Source organism: Diabrotica undecimpunctata, chromosome 4 (assembly GCF_040954645.1).
Source record: "Diabrotica undecimpunctata isolate CICGRU chromosome 4, icDiaUnde3, whole genome shotgun sequence".
Lineage (NCBI taxonomy): Eukaryota > Metazoa > Arthropoda > Insecta > Coleoptera > Chrysomelidae > Diabrotica > Diabrotica undecimpunctata.
Window position 1 is genome coordinate 157347968 of NC_092806.1, and position 20164 is coordinate 157368131.

Here is a 20164-nt window from a genome sequence, read left to right on the forward strand (position 1 = left end):
CCCAATGAAGATCTCGACTTCACAGAAGAAGTGAAAAGAAGATACAGGGCAATAAAATAAAGAAAGGGCATTATATATATTACCCATACGTCCCTTGAAGAGGTCGGACAGTTGATCAAGCGTACTAACGCCAAAAAAGCTCCAGGACGGGACCATATTACAAATAGATCTTTGAAGAATCTGCCAGCAAAAGCAGTAGTATACATAACAAATTTAATGAACCACATCCTAAGATTAAAATATTTTCCTGGCAGATAGAAGCTCAAGTAATAATGATCGAAAATCCAGGAAAAAATGTCACATTTCCACAGAATTATCGGCCGATAAGCTTATTACCAGCAATAAGCAAAATTGCAGAGCTGGTCATACTAGCTAGGCTAAAACAAGAATCAGAAGAAATCGAAACAATACCTGAAACACAGTTTGGATTCAGATCCGCCTTTCTAGATGTCAATAAAGCATTCGACAGAGTCTGGCACGAAGGCCTGCTATATAAAATAAAACAATATGGTTATAGTGAGGCGATGACATGTCTTCTCTCGTCATAACTAGCTGACAGAAGGTTCAAAGTTAGGATAGGACCAACCCTGTCCGAAGCTGGAGCCATGGAGGTTAGTGTGCCACAGGGAGCCGTGTTGTCGCCGTATCTATACACCATTAACACAGCAGACACCCCAACCAAGCCCTGATCGTTGCTAAGTCTATATGCAGATGATACAGCGATAGCGTTAGCAATACCAACCCAGATCTAGCAACAAGACACCGACAAAGAGCACTTAACGAACTACAAGATTGGTATGTACAGTGGAAGATGCCAATCCTGACAAAACACAAGCCGTCATGTACCAAAAAAGAAGAGGCGGACCAAATGGGGTTCTATACCTATTCGATACGCAAATCGGACGGTCAAATCAAGTCAAATATCCAGGCGTAATGTTGGACAAAAAGCTTACCTTCATAGAACAAGTGAAACAAACGGTCCAGAAAGCTAAAATAATTAGAAGGCAACTCTAATCATTAATAGGTCGGAAGAGCAAACTGAGATTTAAAACAAAGATTAGGATGGCAAACTGTATAATTTTACCAACACTAACATAGGCCTCGGCAGCATGGGGACACACTTGCAAATCGAACAGAAACAAAATACAAATAGTCCAGAACCATATGATCAGAGAGGCTCTGAATATACCTAAGTATGTTCCATTAATGTACGAAACGTACGGTACGGTAAGGTACTGAGAACAATGGAATAAAAATCACAAAAAAAAACAAAAAACCAAGAGGACGATTTTCAATGATTTCAGGAACCATCCTAGTAGACTATTAAGAGAGTTGACAGACTATGACGAAAACCAAAGGACAGTACATAGGCGGCCCAGACAGCAGCTAGCTGTATATAGAGAAGACCCCGAAGAACAGTGAAGAAATGATAGCCATGCAATAGTCGAATAAACGCAGTAACAGAAGGCCCAAAAAATACCTTATCCTTATATTTTAATTTTTCTTTAATTTAGTTATTTTTTCGGCTCCCAAAATTGACATTCTCGGAAAAATTCCGCTTGTTCGTATAATTTTTAGAGATTCAGTAACATTTTCGTCTCTTACGACTAGAGTAAGATCGATATTTTTGAAATCGAGTTAACAATTAAGTAGTTTATAACTTCTTCTACGTCATAAGAGTTTACCAACAACTAAAAGAAGATCTGCAACGTTGCAGAACATTTTCTCTGAAATAAGTTTAATCGATCTCTAAATATTCCTAGTTGATAGCTCAATAATTAGTGAAGTGAGATGGATTCTCTGTTGAGAGAGTAATGAAATAGATATAACAGTTTTTTGGTTTGTTTTTCGTTGTTGTTCTCAACTATTTCAGAGCTTTATCTCAACCGGGATTAAAGATTCTTAAACCAAATATACTTTTCAAGCATATTCCAAAAACATTCGTGAAACTATTTCAGAAAATGAACAAGAAAACCCAAAGCATTTTTCTAAAAATACCTCAGCCCTAGCTGTTGTATTCCTTTAACATTCTTGAGAGTTATCCGTCAAGTCCTGAACTGGGAACAATGCGGATAATCACAGGCACGTCAAAATTTTAATTAATTAATCCTGAACAAGTTTCTTAGTATTGCAGTTAGTTTTATTTGGAAATTGTATATCTGTGGCATATTCAATTTATAAAAGAAGCGAATTGTGTTTGAAATTTCAAATTTACAAAAATCTCAGTTTACAAACGAGTTGTATTAATCCTATCGTAGTTTTTCTCTGTTAAGGTAAAATTAATTTGGCCTCTTTAGAAAACCTACTGTAATTCCCAAGACATTGTATATACTCGTGATTGCCTTTGTCTAAAAACTTGATTAATGATATCGAACAGTCAACCCTTGGGCTTTTCGAATACTACCTCCTAATCTATATTAAATCCACGAAATTCTGGTTGGATGGTTTTTCTTAAAGGCATTTGAGTGATTAATACTGTACAGGGTGAATTAATGAAAGGATCGATAAGCATCTAATACACAAAATGTTTTATCTTATAATATTGAACATGAATTGCCATCAAGTAATTGCCAATTCCATAAACAATATTTTGATAATGAAACCGATGAAACTAAACTAAAAAAATGGTAAGAGATAATCTATTGAATTGTAATAAATTAGTAACAAAATACTACTTACATGCCTGTACAAGAATTATTAGTTAATGATTCGTGATACATAGTTCAAACTATCCTGTATTGCTGATGATGGGTGAACTTCGGTTAATATTGTAACTGTCTGACAATTAACAAGGAAGCTTCTTGAGGGGAGAGATGTTAACAAATGAAATAAGAATAAGGTATATGTCATTGTTTGTTAAATGAAAGTGATTTCAGTTTTATATTATTTAAATTATTAAAAGTTATTTATATTTATTCAAGAGATATATTTTAGAGATGTGTGTTAATTTATTGAAATTTTTACAATAAGAGGACAGTTGTATGACAAAGAATGAAATTAGATGTACTATTTTGTGGGTGTGCAATTTCTTTGACTTCTTTGACTTTGTAATTATCAAATTTTTTGGATAAAGTGCATTTGATTTATGTTTTGGTAGAAAATTGTGATGTCATATATGTTAAAATTGTAAAACTAAAACGATTAGGGACAAACAGAACACAATTAAAAGGACAAAACAGACATTAAATTTTAAAGCGAAACTGGTCGTTTTGGTACTAAAATTAAACTGATTGTGAGTAAATATAGTAATAGTTACATAGTCTCTAGAATATAATAATAGTTGGAGACTTAAATGGAAGAGTAGGCGTAAGAAAAAGAGATTAATATGATGTACTAGACCCAGATGGAGAATTAATAAAAAAAAACAGAGAACATATTATATCCTTCTACAAAGAAAATAAATTGATCAATACGAATTAATTTTTCCAAGATAAAGACGTGCATAAATATACTAGAAAAAAGTAGAGGACAAAGATCCATTATAAACTATGTACTAGTAAACACACACTTAAGACAATCTTTTAAAGATGCCAGATAAGACGGGGAGTAGAAACATATAGCAACCATTGCCTGGTAATATCCCGAACTATTGGATTGGAATGAAACAAAAATAAATTAATTCAGAACAAGCCAAGAAAAAGTTATAAAACCTCAAAAAACATTGGTAATACTGTGATTAAATCCTACAATTCTATAATTCTACTTGGGAGATAAGAAAATAGCTCAGGAATTCGAAAATTATATACAGAGTCAAAAAGACAGTCAAGATTTGATTTCACGTACAAAGTGTCTATGTATCTGTTTAAACGTATTTCGCCCTAATAGGGCTCATCAGAACAGCTATTCATAGGCGTTCTCAATGTGAAAAATAAATCTTTTCTGTCTTTAAGAAGCAACACTAAAATGGCTTCGATATGGACGCAATAGCGACATCTGATTATAAATCCGTAAAATAGTTTCGAAACACAATTCAGATTTCTGCCTTAATCTGAGCCTTCTAAAAATTGCAAGGCAAAACAGACGTTGATAAAGATGTTAATACGTTAAAATTGTTAAAATTGTTTTACAGATTTATATACAGAGTGTTTCAAAAAAAGATAACTCCGTCTCTAGGATAGTTAAAATCTGAAAAATAATTGGGGTTTGCTTAGTGAAGAATTTTTGTAATGCCATTTTCGAGATAAAGGGAAGCTAATACATCCCATTGATTTATTTATATCCGACTCTCATAGAGGGCGCTAGTTACAAGGTTCGTACCAACTATTGTACAACATAATTTTTTTAAGGGTAGAATTATTAATCAAAATTCCAAGTGAACTTAAACATCATACAATTTTACAACGATACTTTACGTGTACCGTTTTCGGACTATTTTGATTTGAAAATTATAAAGTAATAACCGATGCTGGTATAAAGAAATGATAAAGTTTTAATAAAAGTTGTTTTTTTAGAGGTGCATAAATGTAAGTTGGTAACACTTTTTTAACTGTTGGCCATTTTGACAGCTCTCAAATGATTTATGTTAGGTTCGGTTTGGCATTTCAGCATGAATAGACTTGACGCTTTAACAACGCTTCCAAATTGTACAAATTTATTTTAAAAATTGTGGTTCTATTCGAATATATGAAATACAGAGCAAGTAATTCGATTAACCATGGATCGTTTTTGCACCACGTTTACCCTAAATGATAATATGCATCCACAGATACGTCGTACAGTGCGTACTAAAAACACAATATGGAAGGTGTCAAGACAACAAATTTCTATCAATAAATGTCGACATTAAATACCTAAGTGATCACCGGTAAGAACGGCAAGCCAAACGATGAATATCACAGCTGAGCATTGTAACGCCGAGTGGAGCAATCAAGAAGTGAGAAATTTGAACCTAGTTGAAAATCCTATTATATTATTAAAGGGATTTAGTCTTTCTCGCAGACAATGGTGCAACCTAAACATAACTACAACTCGTCAGGAATATGCAACAATAAGCTTAATCAATGGGCAGCAAGTGACAATCGTTAGTGTGATAAATACGGGGCTGCCGAACAAACCATCCACCACTTAGTCTTAGAATGTCCACCCAGCTATTTCAGCAGAACATTAGAACATATCCACGCCCTAACCCCGGAAGCAGAAGTGTGGCTTCCAGAAACTAGCTTAAACTGTAACGAAGAAATCTTATTTGTTAATATAAGTTTTTTTAGGTTTTTAAATTTGTATTTTTTAGGTTTTTTAATTTGTATTTTTTAGAATTGATTTAGATACTTCTGAATCAACTGAAATTCTTAGTGGGAATAGATAGGGGTGCATCTTGTCACCACTGTTTTTTAACTTGTAATCCTAGAATTTTCTCAAAAAGGCACTTGTCAGAGTTGATTTAGGTATCACAGTCAACAGAGTAAAGAACAATGAACTGAGATATATGAGTGATACTGTGTTACTTACGAGTTCTGCGGAACAGTTATTAATTGACAGTGTTAATAGAGAATGTAAAGAATACGGCTTAAAACTGAATACCTACTTTAAAAACTATATAGAAGGTAGTCAGTAAAACACCGGTAGACTACAACATAATAACAGCATATGGCACCAAAATAGAAAAAAAAACCAAGAACATTACTTATCTTGTTTCAAATGTAAATGACAATCGGGATATGAGCAAAGAGATAAAAATCCGCATTGAAAAGGCCAGAGCAGTGTTCTTCCCAATGACAAAAGTATTATGTGGACAGAGTATTAATAGTAACCTGAAAAGACTCATCAAATTTTCTATCTTCTCGATATTATTGTAAAGAGTTGAAACCTGGACGTTCACTAAATCTCCTATAAATACACTTCAAGTTTTCGAAATTCGGGTGTATCGAAAGCTGCATCGCATAAGCTGGGCTGACAGAGTAACAAATGAAGAGGTATTGCCACGTCGTAAAAATACGAAAATTTGAGTATTTTGCGCATGTTATACAAACGCACAATGATATGGAGTCCTTGTGGATCATTGCTTCTGTGAAAAATTTGTTTTTAATTTTATGTACAAATAACATAGCTTCTAATTTGTACTTGCAAGCTATAGTAAGAAATTCCTTTTAAAGATAGATCTAGCATGTCCTAAAACCAGAATTTGCTATGTCTTTGACAATTTTCTTTTGATAAACAAGAACATCACCAACTGCCGATGAAGTTTTCCATAAAAGTATTCCATTGTGAACATAGTACTACACTAAATTAAAATGTGCTAATCCACAAACTTCAAAGGATACAATATTTCTCAATCTACTAGTAGCAAATCTTTATTATTTCAGTGACATAAATTGACCAAGTAAGTGAATTATAGGGACTCAAAGAGCTCGGGGGCCCACAGAAACATCACAGCTATGAAGACATCAAGCAAAATAGATATAAAGATAAGAGTAAACATTATTTCAGAGAGAACTATGGATATAATATTTAGACGATTTATTGGTAGACAGGAAAGATAAATTTATAGAGATTTGTCCTACAAATTTCGTGGTGAGCAAGTTGAACAATTTCATCGGGAGATAAAAATTATGTAAGAAAATTACCGGAGCAAATATCAAGCCCACATAAGAGCTGATTTCTACTAAAGTATTAAAAGAGACTTACTTTTTAAGACATACGTAAGAAAATCCATGAAATGAAAGTTTTAGTACGTTTTCGGTTGAATATAACTGGACTCCGGATAATATTTGAATAAGAAATAAACACAAAGTCGTTTAAAATTGTTAATAGAAACTGTTTAATCAATTATAAAATATAAACTGTTAACAGTTACAAAATGAAAAGTTGAGAAAGAAAATTGAGTTTTATGTAAAAGGATGTTAAAGCTGTTTAGTGTATCTAGAACAAAATGTGTTTTACTAGTCATCAAGTAAATCGGATAACTAATTATTTAGAAATTGTAGGTATCTTCCTATATTTCTGCCATTTAGAAAAAAAATAAAGCCATAATATCATCAACAATTTTGAGAAATTACAATACCATTTATAAAACATACTAATTCTGCAATAACACAGCTAAAGAATGGTACAACAGCAAGCCACGATAATATACAAGCAGAACTACTGAAACTAATGGACAACGAATCAATAGCAATAATCACAAAGATACTAACAATGTTTACAACTTGGAGAAATAAACAGAATGACTGAAGCCTGAGTTTGTTGCACTTCCAAAAACTAAGAGCCAAGAAATGCAAAGAACCTTATGCTTACCATACGATAAGCCTCATGAGTCAACTTCTAAAACTGTTCCTAAAGAAAATCCATAAAATAATTTACAAGTTGTGTCGGAGTCAAATTTACCTCAACCAGTTCGTACCAAATACGTAAAAATAATACGTGGTGTGAGACAAGGCTGTATTTTGTCTCATCTAATCGTCAATCTCTACTCTAAAAGAATGATTAGCAAAGCTTTGCATGAGATTGAAAAATGCATTCTACCAAACGGTTACTGGTTTAACAACATCAGAAATGCAGATGACACGTACCAAATATACGTACCAAAGTCAAAAATATGTACTCGATATGAATGTAGAGAAGACAAAATGTTTATTATTATTTATTATCATTTGATGAGACAAGATGGAAACTGTATGTGACAAAAAAAGAAAAAAACTTTATTTAAAATACTGAAAAATGTATTGGCTATCTCGTCGATTAAATTACATATTATAATATGGAACTAGGAAGGACCTAAACGACCTAAAGTGGGACATAATTGGTCTCGCAGAGGTAAAAAGGAAAGGTGAGGAGCGCATAACATTGCAATCAGGTAATATCTTGTATTACAAAGGGCACAAAGAACAAAGTCTAAACGGCGTAGGATTTCTGGTTTCTAAGAAACATGCTAATAAAATAGAACAATATGTGGGAATCTCAGAAAGAATTGCAATGATTGTGATGAATATAAACGAGAAAATCACCCTAAAAATCATTCAAGTGTACGCCCCAACTTTAACACACCCGATGAAGAGATAGATGAGTTCTACGAGAAAATAATAGAAACCAACACGAACTATCACAGCACTTACATACTTATAATAGGAAATTTCAACGCTAAGATTGGACAACGACTAGAAGAAAGCGAAAACTATATTGGTGAATTCGGCTATGGTGTTAGAAATGAGAGAGGAGAAACCCTGGTTAACTTCCTACATAGCAACAAATATTTCGTAATGAACACATTTTATAAGAAAAAACCGCAAAGAAAGTGGACGTGGTTATCACCAGACGGAAAAACAAGGAACGAAATCGATTACATCATGTGTAACAAGAAAGGTATCGTAGAAGATGTAACAGTAATAAATAATGTCTCTCTGGGTAGTGATCACAGAATGGTTAGAGCTAAACTAAGGATTAAGTATAGCAAACGTAGAATTAACTTTAATAACACGATACAAATAGACACAGAAAAGTCGATAAAGAAAAATATGCTAGCAAATTAAAAACCGCCCAAGCACTGAATCTAGAACAACTCAGCGTTAATAAAATTAACTCAGTTATAACAAAAGAACTATTGAATGCTAGCTCAGAAGTAGCAACCCGCCATAACAACAAAAAATCCAAAATAAGTGCAGAATCGAAGAATATGCTGAAACAACGAAAAGAGCTCCTGTCACTAAACAAAAGAAATACCACAGAATACAAAGAACTTAATCGAGCCATACGAAAACAGATAAAAGACGATATTAAAAAACATCAACAAGAACATGTAGAAAGAGTGATAGAGAAAAATCGAAGTCCGAAATATACCAAACCGAAATTAGGAAAGAAAAATATTATAACTATGAAAAATCAACAAGGCCAACTAGAAACAAGCAAAGCTCAGATATCAAACATAGTTGAAAACTTCTATACTGAGTTATACCGCTCAAGAAACGATCCCCCCGACTCTTCAAAGCAAAATCTGAAAAGACAAATAACAAACGTAAATTCTGAAGTAATGCCCGAAATAAGCGAAGTAGAAATAGAAAATGCAATTAAAGAATTGAAAAGAAATAAAGCACCGGGTAGTGATGGAATTCTGGCAGAAATGTTGAAAGAAGGCGGAAAAGAAGTCATCAGGTACCTAAAAATACTTTTTAATAAATGTCTATTTGAAGGAAACATACCAAAGGAATGGAATACTGCTAACACAATATTAATACACAAAAAAGGGGACAATACAGATCTGAAAAATTATCGTCCAATATCACTACTATCACAACTTTATAAAACATTCACAAAAATAATTACAAATAGATTGACAACAAAGTTCGATGTATATCAACCAGTAGAGCAAGCCGGATTTAGAAAAGGGTTCAGTACATGTGACCATCTTCACACACTAAAGGTCCTAATAGAAAAAGTTAACGAATACAATTTACCAATCTGTTTAGCATTTATAGACTACGAGAAAGCTTTTGACAGCATAGAATTATGGGCTATTGAGGAAGCACTGGTCAACAGCAGAATAGATTCTAGATATAGGATATTAAAACATAATATATATCAACACGCTGAAATGGTAGTCACGACGGATAACAGAATGAAAACGAGGCCAATAAAAATCAACCGAGGAGTAAGACAGGGAGACACCATATCTCCAAAACTATTTACTGCCGCACTTGAAGACATCTTTAAATCACTAAATTGGGAAACGAAGGGACTATCGATAAACGGAAAGTATTTAAACCATCTAAGATATGCAGATGACGTAGTACTAATAGCCGACAGCTGGAAAGAACTGAAGACGATGATCGATGAGCTTCATACGGAATCCATAAAAAAAGGACTGAAAATGAATCTGAGTAAAACTAAGCTAATGTCGAATAAAGATAATCAACCGACGATGACCATCCAAGGAACAAAAGTGGAACATGTAGAAGAATACATATATCTGGGTCAGAATATCAAGGTAAACAAAGAAAACCAAACTACCGAAATAAGCAGACGAGTAAGAATGGGATGGGCCGCATTTGGAAAACTCTCATACATACTGAAAGACAAAAAGATACCCCAAAACCTTCGAACCAAAGTGTTCGATTCTTGTATCCTTCCCGTTCTCACTTACGGAGCTCAAACCTGGACATTCACAAAAAAGAACATGGACAAGATTCGAAAAACTCAGCGAGCCATGGAACGACAGATGCTTGGTATCTCACTAATAGATCGGCAAACGAACGAAGCAATCCGGAACAAAACAAAAATAAAGGACGCCGCGAAACAAACAGCTAAATTAAAATGGAAATGGGCTGGACACAACGAACGTCTCGAAGATGGTAGATGGAACAAAGAAGTCGGAAACTGGCGACCGTACGATCCGAAGAGACCAAGAGGAAGACCTCAAATGCGCTGGAGCGACGATATCAAAAAAGTCGCAGGACCAATGTGGAAACGCCTAACACACAACAGGGATGAATGGCGAGAAATGGGAGAGGCCTTTATTCGACAATTCGGATAGAAAAAGGGCTATAAAAAAAAATATGGAACTATATGCTCTATAATGCTCTGTCTATAATGAACTCGTTATGTTTCAATAACTTCTTAAATCAGCTTGAATCTAAGGTATTCAATTATGGAGATTAGCAAGTGCAAACAATATAAATGTCATACAAAAAATTCATCAGAAATCATCAACATGGTTATAAGCAAACAAGCTCAGAATCATCAGCATGCAAACTAAGAGATTTTGCAGCTTGTGGATAACAGAAACATTACAGATAACTTAAAAGAGGCAAACCATTTAAATGTGTAGACAGTTCATACACAGTTAAATGTGCATTAACAAAATTGAGAGACAATAATGGGTTTGTTTGTTGTAATAGCTTGTGTTAAGCTAATTGGTCTTAAAAAACCGATTTTTCTATAATTTAACACTTTTAATAAGTACAATAAAAAATAGAAAACATTTTAAGGATTGAAAAGTGCTACAAAAAGTATTTTTGCCAAAAATTATAAAGCTATATATTAAATATTTAATTTAATATTGTCTAAAAACTAATATTCTAAAAAAATGGTAAAATGTAGCCCTTCCTGAGCATTGGTAAGCGAAAAACCTTCATCAATTTGGGTAAATATAAATATTCGAACAATGTTTCGAGGTTTTTATATGAAAGGGCGGTAAATCTGCTTAGCGTGAATCTAGAAACATGTTTAATAACACACTCAAATTTCCAACAATAGAAATAAGGAAAACACTGTGTTTACCAGCAATCACTATAACAATACACTTCCGAAACAATGACTTTATAGCATCAACACCGCCTTTAACAATTCGGTCCCGATATTTCACAAAAGTGTTCGCATCTTTAAGCCATGTGCTCAAGATAAAACGCTAAATAAAACTAATTTTCAGTCTGTGTCCCCAACGTGTGTCTTTATCTAACATCTGTGATATATTTAAAGGAACGCCCATCCGCACAAATTACAAATTGGCTGTCAAATGTGCCCGTAACAAGTTTATGTCACATTCACCCCAATAAAAAGCATAATTCGGGAGATCTGCATCGATGTTTCAGTCGATGAATGTGCGTTTTGGAAAATTTTGATTGATTTTTGCTGAGCCTCTTGGGTATTTAGTAACGCCCGCTGAAAAACGTCCAACCAATTAGGTGGAACGTGTGAAAAAATCGTGAACACGCCTTCTTTTTGGATTTTGACTTGGTGAAAAATGAGCAGATATTTTTTTTCATAACAACCTGGGTTTGTTTATTATGTCATGACATATATTTGTCAGATTTTGTGATAGAACGTTTCCTAATTTGATATCGCTAATTATAATTATACCGAAATGACAAACGTTTAGTTTTTTTTTTATACCGTCTGAATTTCAACAAATAGTTTTTCTTTTCGAACATTTTCGAGAAAAGTATCAGTGCTTTAGTTTGTTTTATCAACCAATTCAGATTTGTAGACTGGTTTTTTTTTATTTTGACAGTTCTTCTTTTTCTTTTCATAAGACCAGGTTCTGTTTTTTTTTTATTTAATTAATGGCTTTGGATAACTTGATCCATTCAGCCACGATAATGTATTTGACTACTTGAATTTGTTAATGATTTATTGACCTATTGCATTTGTTAACAAAATAGCACTTCACATGGAGGTGAATTAAAAATATAATGTAAACATCAGTATCACAAGAATCAGTAGATTGATAAAAAACCATACATTCATTCGTTCCATTCAGTGTCCTAACCAACTTAAAGTGAATATTTGGAACCAATAAGGGATTACATAATATAGGAATACTTTTCACGTTAAGGTGCCTTTCATAGCGACTTTATTACAACACAAGACAGGCAACGGCTAGGAGGTAAATATCACATTCCATCCTAAATTTTTCTTTTAGTCCTTTTTAAATATTCCCAAAAAATTTGGTTAAGCCTAATATTATGACGAGAGATATATAAAATGGAAGATTGACACTGAGGAAGAGGTATTTGTTCTTTTATCAGATTTTCCAATAGATACTTAATAGCAGCATCATTATATATGCACCCGAACATCCAATGATTGATATCGTCAGTGTTACCATTACAATCACAAAGTTCTGTTTCACTTAAATTAAATCTATGAAGATAGGCTTTCACAGTAGCATGATTAACAAGGCATCTAACAAACATTGAATATACTCTTCTATTGGGATGACTTCTTGCAGCAAAAGGCGCAGTAGGTAAAACAGGGGGAATTTTTGTATAAAGGTTGTTACTTCTGTTACAAAAAGCATTCCGTTCAATTTCCCAGTTTTCTTTTAATTCTTGTTTACGCAGCGAGTTTAAATCACTTCTATTAAGCCAGCTAATTTCTAATCCTTTTGAAGCCGCTTCTTTTGCAAAATAATCTGCTTTGGTGTTACCCGGGATACCAGCATGTCCTTTTACCCAAATGAAAGAGACTGAATTATTTTTTTTAAGTAGCTTTAGTTGATTAAAATTCTGACGATAATACTGTTTTTGTATAAATGCTTATGCGAATTATCTAAAGCAGACAACGCAGATTTTGATTCCGACATGATTACTATTTGTTGATCAGACATTCTTTTCTCAATAGTCCATTCCAGAGCTTGATATATTGCAAACAGTTCTGCGGAATAAATGGAACATTGTTGGTTTAATTTAAACATAATGTGTTCTTGATTGTTTTGGATATATACCGCACAACCAACTCCCAAAATGGATTTTGATCCATCTGTGAAAATCCTATATGGCTTATCAAATTTGGCAAGTTGTTTCTGAAGTTGAATGGCGTTGTTATCATCAAAAGTAGGAAAATAAACTTTGGTTTGGGAATAAAGAATATTGAAATTAGATTGGAAGAAATTAGTTTCAGCTGGGATTTCTAAATAGGAAGAAACATAAGAAATGATATAGCTAAAGTTGGAGAATTTTTGTTATGCCACCATTTGTCAACTAAGTTAGACACAGATATGTCGGATATTTTTTGCAATTTTTTGCAAAGGTAGGATTGGTTATTACTTTGACATTTAAGTATAAACTTTTCAGCTAAAAAAAGACATCTTAAATGTAATGGAGGTTCCATACATTCGGCTAATAGATTTTCGGTAGGTGTAGATTTAAGTGCACCTAAAACCAAACGTAGAGCTTTGTACTGGATTTGGTCTAATTTTTTAAGTCTAGTATTTGTAGCAGACCCATATAAAAAGCAACCATAGTCAAAAACTGACCTGGTATATGCCCTATAAAACAATAGATTAACTTTAGGATCAGCGCCCCATTGGTGACGGTTAACTACTTTTAAAACATTTAGGCTTTTTTCGCATGTAATTAAACAGTTATTAATATGTTCTTCCCATGTTAATTTAGTGTCAAGTGTGACGCCAAGATAAGTATATTGTTTTTGGACAGGTATACTTAGATTATCAATTCCAATGCTGAATATATTCGGTAAGCGATGACGAGTAAACAACACCACAGCGGATTTATTCGAAGTAAGTTCCAAGTAAGTTAAGAAAGTATTCTCTTGCATTGTACATAATTCGTTTTATTTTATTGAATCAATACATTCCTGATAAGAATTTATAGAAGTGTAAAGACAGAAATCGTCGGCGTATTGTAAAATATTACAATTAGTTCCCATACCATGTAGATCCATAGTATATAGATTAAACAAGAGAGGACTAAGCACAGATCCCTGCGGCAAACCTTGATAATCTAACCTTGGACCAATCAATTTATTATTGCACCTAATGAATACTTGTCTATTCACAAATAGAATAACCAATACCTGTGCACATCTAGTTGGGCCCCCTATATGTCTTAGTTTCTCGAAAAGTAAGTTTAAGATAACATTATCATATGCTCCCGAAATATCTAAAAAAAGTGCTGCCAAATAATTATTATTTGAGTAGGACAATTGGATATCAGTAGTTAATTGTGACAGACAGTCGATGGTTCCTTTATTTCTCCGAAAGCCTAACTGAGCTACCGGGAATATGCCTTCTTTTTCACACCACCATTCCAATCTAGTTTTAAGAATCCGTTCAAGTGTTTTTAATAGACATGACCAGAGAAATGGGTCTTAAAGAAGTACGATCATTTATTTTAGGTATAGGAATGACCAGACATTGCTTGAGATAATCACAGTTATCTCCTTTTAGTAAAATGTTGTTAAATATCTTGCATAGATAATCCATAGCAATTTCGGGAAGATTTATTAACATGAGGTAGTTTATACCGTCCATACCTGGAGATGAATTTTTTGAAATTTTAATGTTTGCTGTAAGTTCTCTAGGAGTGATAGGAGTGAGTAAACAGTGGACATCGATATGGTTCTCTGGTATATTTATTAGTAGATGAACAGAGTCGGGAGCAATTTTAGATAAAAGTTGTTTAACTGCTGATTCATCGTCAATGATAATTTTTTTCTGAGACTGAATTTTATTTACCCTTTTCCAAATTTCTGATGAAGGAATCAGGTTCTATTTACTTTGTTAAATGTAGCCTTCTTCTGAGCTTTTTATGTAAAGCTGGGCTACAATTCTGTACCAAGTTTTTGATCATCTCCTTACTGATCTGTATGTGAATGGTTTCTGAATTTTATAATTCTCTTTCTCCTCCTTTAAATACATATGGGGAAATACATTAATTAGATATTGCCTCACCACACGCGCATAGTGAGCTGGAGCACCATCTTGTTGCAGGCAAATATTGTCGTTTAGGATATTGTTAATGTCTAAAAGTTTCGAATAATGAAGTTTTTACACTAACATGTAATTGAAAATACTTATTTGGATTTCGAAATAACCGAGCTAACTCAAATATGTTACTATTTCCAATAAATCTAAATAAGCCGGCCTTTTTAATAACTTTTTCGAAACTATTACAGACATGTGCTAGATTTAGTAGAAGTTTCCTCATGAGACATTTTTAAATCATCATTATTTTTTCCTGATATAACGTATGTCGTATCTTCTGCGAGTTGTATGGATTTGTACGGAGATATGAAATTAGGCAAATCCTTGACATAAATAATAAACAAAATAAGTTCTAAGGCCGAACCTTGTGGGATTCCATGTTTTACGAATAGAAAATTGGAGAGATGACCATTAGACACTACCGCCTGGTGTCTGCCACATAGATAAGAAGTTATAAGCTTAAGAGGGATACCTCTAATTAGCTTAACTCATATTGTGAGTTGCTAAAGTAATTATTTGGCTCAAAATAGGAATAAAATCGTTGTTTGATAACCTTTTTAATCACTTTCCCAAATATAGAAATAATGCCTATGGGTCTGTAATTGTCAGTTTTTGAGGAATCACCTTTTTTGTAGATACGTAGTACTTTTGAGTATTTTAGTATTTCTGGAAATACTCCAGTTGATAGAATTTTAGAATTTTGCTATTAATGAACGTCCCTACAATTAGAATTACTAAGAGACTTTATTATTTGAGGGACCTCTTCTTCCACAACCGGACGAAAAAAAAGGACTAGCTCGGAGAAGGATAATTTCTATAATTGAAGATGACGTCGACATTAATAGTGAAAAGAAATGTAATTATATTTTCTGCAATTGTAGTAAAAAATTGATTTATTTCGTCTGAAGGTAGATCAGGCTGTAACAAACTGGATCTTGTGTTGTTTCTTTCGAAATTTACTATTTTCCAGCAGTCAATAGGTTTAAAGGTTTATTATTGGAATTAGTAATAAAATCACAGTAAGTTAACTTTTCAGCATTTTGTAATTGCCGATTATGTTCACATTTTTGTTGTTTATATACTTTCAACATTTGGGTTCCTTAGTGGCATCTGCAATGTGTTTAATTAGAAAAAGTTAGATCTGTAAGACCTTAATTCATTATTAAATCATTGCACGGGTATTTTTTCAGCAGCTTGTCGTACTTTTTTTAGTGAAAAATGCTTTAATATTAAATTGTTATAAGTATAGGTAAGATAGACTGTCAAAAAATCAGGGTCATTATTAATATCATAGAAAAAAAACATCTTTGTACTAGTTAGCGCACATTTAAGCTTTTCTAAACCAGAAGAAGTAATAAAGCATTGAAATGTTTGATTAATGTCAATAACTTTATGCCCAGAGTCAATAAATAAAAATTGAGCTCGATGGTCAAAAAAGAAGGTTCAAGTACGTCCACTCTGTAGGTATTTTCAAAAAAATTTGTCATAATGTTGTCGATGCAACTGATTTACGGAAGTGGTCCCTAGGTAAACAACTAACAAGATAGAATGGGAGGACCGATTGTTCTTAGACTAAGGAGGCCGTCGCTTTAATTTTGTAAGGAAACCAAATAATTGCTTTGGATAGAAATGGAATTCGAGATGTAGGACACATCCTCACAGGTCACGTTGGCCTCTCTAGACACCAAAACATCTGTAGGTTTAGCCAATTAGCAATGTGTCCCAGGTATGAGGATATAGAAGAGACTGCCGAACACTTTGTGAGTAACTGCCCAATCTTTGAGAGGTTTTATCAAGCAGAGGTTTATCATTTCAAATAAGTATAAATCTTTATAAACCTCAGTAGAACGAACCTCATAGGGCAATGACAATGGGTCCAAGACCTGCTCCCAGCCGCTAAAAGGCAGAAAAAAATGGCTTGTCGTAAAATTGAAAAAGATAGAAATAAATACATCATAATATCATTTAAAACAACCAACACACCGATCTATTCTTTTCAAAACCAAAACATCCAGCAACACATAAGAGAGATAAAAAACTGCATTAAAAAAACCTTGTGAATACCTTAAGAATGAAAAACTTGAGAAACTTCAAGACCATTAAGTGTTTGGATGAATGAGCAAAAATCATATGTTAAAAACAGAGACTAACAGATCCAAGATATGCAAACTTCACCGGGATAATAAGTATATAGTGCAATGTTGTTGAGTTGTAAACATATCCTATTATATTGCCAAGCCAGCTCCAACGAAAGAAGAAAAAATAATCTGCATACCAATGCAAAGGATCTACTTTATACTCCCAGTTTAAGTAAGTTATGAAATATTTAAAATACATTAAATTTTACAATATTTAAAATACTATATTATAATTGCTTATCTTGTAATAATTTGTACCCGCGGAACACTGAGAGATCTTCTCACAACAGGTGGAATACGAATTCTACGGAACACAACGAGAAATATGAAAAATGGTCAGAGGATAAAGAAAAGATATGTCTTTCGTTCCTTATTTGCTATAGGTGACTACAATGAACCACTATCATCAGCATCCTAATACCTCTATGCAAAAAGGGAGACAAATTGGACACAAAGATCTATAGAGCAATTAATTTATTAAACATAACACTAAAATTAACAACCAAAGTGATAAAAAATAAACTGAATGAAATTATAACACTAGCAGAAGAACAAGAAGATTTTATTTTTAGATGCGATATTTATAATGACGGAAGTACAAAAGAAATCATTAGAATACACCAAACTGGCACAGTTATGTTTAGTTGACCTTAAGAAGTCATTTGACAGGGTAAAATTAAAGGACGTTGTCCACTTATTGGATGCAAAACAGATACCTCTAGGATTAATCAAATCGATCGAAAATATCTACAAGCACTACACAACAAAAGCAAAAGTAGATAAAGAACTAACTGACCAAATTAAAGCTGTCAATAGGATCAGACCGAGAAACGAAAAAAAGTTACCAAATGAAAAAAAAACAGCTTAAAATTATCTGCTATGCAGACGACGCAATACTAATCTCTTAAAGTGAAGACGATTAAGTGAATAGAGCCAACAGAGCAGCAGAATGTTTGAATAAAATAATATTGAACAACAAAAATATCAGGAAAGAAATCAAAGGCAGAATTTACAAAAAATTATGGAAAATTAATGATAAATGCGTAAATTGATGGTAAGACACTATAGAATAGAGCTAGATCTACAGATATACGACGGAGATGCAAGGTGGAGAACATTAAGGACTGAGTAAGAAATAGAGACCACATAACAAACCGACAAATCAGGCAAAGATCAGGAGTTCAAGACGTCATCGAAAGAACCACGAGACTTAAGTGGAACTGGGCAGGACACTTAGCCAGAACACAAGATAGACGATGGACAAGACGAATTATGGAATGGAGGCCCAGAAATTATAAAAGAAGCCGAGGACGACCACCGACTAGATAGACCGACGACATAAAAAGAGTAGCGGGAAACTGGCTACAAGCGGCCCAGTGTAGAGAACACTGGAAAGAACTGAGGGAGGCCTATGTCCAGCAGTGGACGGGATTGGCTGATTGATGAAGAAATAGAAGAGTAGAATGGAACGATCATAAGCTGAATGACAACAAATAGAGTAGTAAAGACGGCAAGAGACAGTTCCCCAACAGAAATACGATTAGTGGGAAGACCACCAAAACGATATAATGACAATTTACTGGAGGCACATTGAAAAACAGACAGATTCATGTCTGCACAAAAAGAAAAAGCAGAAGCAATAATTTGTAAATTATTTTATTTGCCTTACTAATAACTCTGAGTAATTTATGCGGTTCTTATTTTAGTTTAAATAAAAATCTCATTTTACAGCCATGTCAATTGTCGACTCAGGCGGATGCGATTATTTCTCTAACAAAAAAACCATATCAGGTGTCGCATTATTGACATTATTTCCTCTATAGCTATTATAAATTTGCAGGTAAATGGAAAACTAAGCTAAAATTCCTTTAAAATTCATTAATATTTTCACCGACATGTACATTAAAGGCTTGATAAAAATCCGACGTCCTAAAAAAGAGCATAATGGATGCGCGAACTAAATTTTAAATCTTGCCTTTTAGCGAGTAAAAAACGAGACATGACGTACGTTACTTGAATTAAGAATTTTAAATTTTTGCGAAGCTAGTCTTGGCGTGGGTGAAACGTGTTGTATTTAAAAGGGTGTGATAGTTCAGACAAAATGTTGATATATTTCTTTTTTTCAACAGTATTATAGTCTCTGAATAAATATATATACAAGAATTTCCACAGTTTTCACTGTATTCCTTCACTCAACCGTTTTCCCAAATTTTTCCTGTTTAGCCAGTCCCCTTTCTGTAGGTTTCTTCTACTCATTGCTTCGTCCCCTTCATCTCTGAAAGATCTTCGGGGTCTGCCTCTCTTTCTTCTTCCTATCGGCTCCACTCTGTTATCGGGCTCCACTCTGAATAAAATGATACAAAAATGGAAAATATATTGGTATATTCGCATATATCAAGGCAGCAACCATCTATAATTATAATAGACATACTATAATTACACTTTTTTTACTATGTACTCTGATGCCTTTACAATAATCCTTAAATAAACTATAATTTTTGTAAAACATATTTTTACAGCAAAAAATAAATTTTTCGTAATTCTTCCCACCTTCAAAATCACACAACATTTTGCCATTACAAAGCATGTGGTGTTCGTGTGTATCAAGGTATAAAAAAATACTTATTAAAAGCTTTAAACTTTTATTTTAAAGAAGATCTTTTCGGAATTGAATCATTCCATCATCAGTTTAATAAAAAGTTGTTAAAAACATTGTTTGGCCACAGAAAACCATTGGAAGGACATCAGGAACAAAAACAATCCTCATGGAATTTATAAAGGTAAATGCAATAGACTTTGTTGATTAATAAAAACTGAAAATGGGGGCATCTTACATGACTCCCTGGAGCTGGTGAGATTTTATCGACTTACA

The 20164-nt window shown here is 33.4% G+C and overlaps 1 protein-coding gene across 1 annotated transcript in view; it reads right to left on the bottom strand.

Moving 5' to 3' along the window:
* Positions 1-11518, bottom strand: part of nau (myogenic-determination protein nautilus) — a 119245-nt gene extending 107727 nt beyond the window's left edge. The window contains exon 1 of the mRNA XM_072530717.1: positions 11209-11518. The gene's annotated coding sequence lies outside the window, so the exon portion shown is untranslated. The remainder of the gene's footprint in view (positions 1-11208) is intronic.
* Between the last annotated feature and the right edge of the window lie 8646 nt (positions 11519-20164).